Below are 3,106 nucleotides of genomic sequence, written 5' to 3' on the forward strand. Positions count from 1 at the left end.
TGTGATGTCTGGTGTGAAAAGGAAGCAGAATTTCACCCTCTCCCAAAAATCACTGGAGGCCAGCCTGGCCCTGAAGCATGTGCTGGGGATAAAGAAAGCCAGCCGGACCATCAAAATCAGTCTAGTTCTCTACCTCTGTGGGGCTGAATCGAATGACCCCTAACTGAGCCCTATATTTCCTGCTCTAGGCTTTCTCTCCGCTACCTATGAATCTACCTACAGCCCTGCTCTGCAGAGGCAGACATTCTTCCCCCACCCCGGTGGTGTCCCACGTGTGTTGCAGCTCCCAGGGATGGGGCTGTTCTAGCACTACTGGTGGCCAGGAGGGGTTCTGCGCCTTGAAGGGCCAGTGCCCCTCTCATGCAAGTTGCCCCCCAGAGGCCAGCGTTGTACAACCTCAAAGGACACTTGGCGGATTTGCAGCGACGCTGATGGGTTTTTTGCCTGTTATGGGAATGGCGTTAATAAAAACAAAGCTGGGCTTTAGAAAAGAAAACCCAGATCAATGTAGCTTGGAAGTGTGCGAACGTCTAGGAGATTCTCCGTTCCCGGGGGCCAGAACTGCAGCCTAGGGCGTGCTGTCCCACCTCAAGGAGGTGGGTGCTCATGGATTACTCGTTTGCCAACGTTGCTCTGGGGCAAGGAGATTCTGAGGTGGGCTTTCAATGCCGCCCGGCTGATCTGGACATTTTACAGCTGCTCTGACAGCAAGCCATGGGTTACAATTGCTACATGAATTCTGTCCTATCGATAATGCACACTGTGTCTGTCTGTCTCATTAGATTCTGGTCTGTCTATCTGTACACTCTGACTTTCTCATTATCTAGCTATCTATCCCCATCCACCCCCTCCCTCCATCCATCCATCTATCCCCATCCACCCCCTCCATCCACATACACCCCCTCATCTATCTATCTATCTATCCCCATCCAGCCAGGGCCGGCGCTTCCATTTAGGCGACCGGGCACCAGGATTTGGGGGGGGCGGCATTTTGCCGCCTTTGGCGGCGGGGGAGTCCTTCCGCACTCCGCGTCTTCAGCGGCAATTCTGCGGTGGGTCCTTCACTCGCTCCGGGACCTGCTGCCGAAGTGCCCCGAAGACCGGGAGCGCGGAAGGACCCCCTCGCCGCAGACTTGCCACCGACAACAAGGAGCGCGGAAGGACCCCTGCCTAGGGCGCCAAAAACCCTGGTGCCGCTCCTGCATCCACCCCCTCTATCTCAGATTGTGGTGTTTCTACCTATCCAGCTCCCCACAAACCCTTCTATCTGTCTACTTGTCTGTCTCATTACAGTCTAGTGTCTCTTGCACTCCTTCTCTATAGACTCAGGGCTAAACATTCACTACTCTGCCGAGTAAAGCCTCCACTCTTAGCACGCGAAGCAGTGTGGTTAAGCTGCTGGAAATGACTGGTTTATTTATGTATGTGATTCATGTCATGGTAGCATTTGTCGCCTAGTGACTGTCTCCTTTTTAGCTCTGTGGATGAGCAGTGTGTGGTAAATGACTTTGCCCTGTATTCTAGGAATGTAACCAGCCTGTGGGTGACGACGGAGGACTGTGGCTTTTTTGTTGGTAGAGGGGAGATGGTTGTTAAAAGTTTTCTAAGAGAAACATCAAGAATGTTGGAGTGTGTATCTGTGCCCAGAGATCTGGGGCAAAGCTCCCATTGAGTGCAATGGGGCAGGATTCACCTGTAATATGTGTACACACACACACACACGGCTGCGATTCTCCACCAGCAGGGGGCAGTGTGCTGGTCTCCCTGGCGCTCTCTCACACACAGAAATATGACATCCACCTTGATGTCCCATATATTCAAAAGCGCCCTGAAAATAACCCCAAGCCAATAACCCTCGAGCTCGGTGTAAGCTCAAAAGCTGGTGTCTCTCACCAACAGAAGCTGGTCCAATAAAAGATAGTCCCTCGCCCACCTTGTCTCGCTAAGAAAAATCAATCAAGCAACCCCCAAACCACCGCCAAAGCATGCCGCTAGCAGGGCTTTCACCCCCAAAACTTAGACGTGCCAGAGACAATGTGAAATCTATCAGGTTTCTATCTAGCTGGGGTTATTTAGTCTGCAGAAGAGAAGAATGAGGGGGGATTTGATAGCAGCCTTCAACTACTGGAAGGGGGGTTCCAAAGAGGATGGATCTCGGCTCTTCTCAGTGGTGGCAGATGACAGAACAAGGAGCAATGGTCTCAAGTTGCAGTGGGGGAGGTCTAGGTTGGATATTAGGAAACACTATTTCATTAGGAGGGTGGTGAAGCACTGGAATGGGTTACCTAGGGAGGTGGTGGAATCTCCATCCTTAGAGGTTTTGAAGGCCCGGCTTGACGAAGCCCTGGCTGGGATGATTTAGTTGGAGATTGGTCCTGCTTTGAACAAGGGGTTGGACTAGAGCACATATACTAAAATTGGAACGATACAGAGAAGATTAGCATGGCCCTGCGCAAGGATGACACGCAAATTCGTGACGCGTTCCATATTTTTCCTGAGGTCCCTTCCAACCCAGATCTTCTGTGATTCTAGGTGTCTTGCTAGTGCTATAGATTTTACCCAGAAGGCGCCCAGACACAGTGATGATGGGTAGCCAGGATAAAGGGACAAGCAACCCCCCCCCCCACAGACCTGTGTGAGAAGAGCCATGTGAAGTGTGCAGATGTGTGATTAAAAATACACTGTGTCTGTGTGCCAGAGTTGAAAGGTGAGTTATTTGTATGTGGGGGAGAGAGATTAGGATTATAAAATGCGTGCGCATAAAAATATCAATGGTGTATCTGTGTGTGAGGCGAGAATGCGGAGTGCGTCTGTCTAGACTTTGCGAGGATTTGATTTTTATCGGTAAATGTTGACTTCACCGTATCCACCCGCAGCCCAAAACTATTTCCAGTGATCATCAAAATTTGCAGCGAGGCAAAGTAAGGAAAACGCGGCCAGAGAACTCACGAGCGTTTGATTTCAGGAGCTTTGGACACGCGATGTTGACTGTTTGGATAGTAATGGTGACAAAGCTTGAACTTTTTGAATCTCACCCGCTACTGTCATTAACTAATTATTCTCTGACCCCCCGCCCTGCCCCGATCTCTTCCATCATTTCCCGCAA

General features: G+C 50.8%; 1 non-coding gene across 1 annotated transcript; it reads left to right on the forward strand.

Annotated features, from left to right (window-relative positions):
* Nucleotides 1-2,389: 2,389 nt before the first annotated feature.
* On the forward strand, nucleotides 2,390-2,493 carry LOC112123056. Its single transcript, XR_002909491.1, has one exon. It is a non-coding gene; the product is annotated as a U6 spliceosomal RNA (small nuclear RNA).
* Nucleotides 2,494-3,106: the final 613 nt, after the last annotated feature.

The sequence above is a fragment of the Terrapene carolina genome, unplaced genomic scaffold, assembly GCF_002925995.2.
Source record: "Terrapene carolina triunguis isolate 2854851 unplaced genomic scaffold, T_m_triunguis-2.0 Scaffold423, whole genome shotgun sequence".
NCBI classification, from domain to species: Eukaryota; Metazoa; Chordata; order Testudines; family Emydidae; genus Terrapene; species Terrapene triunguis.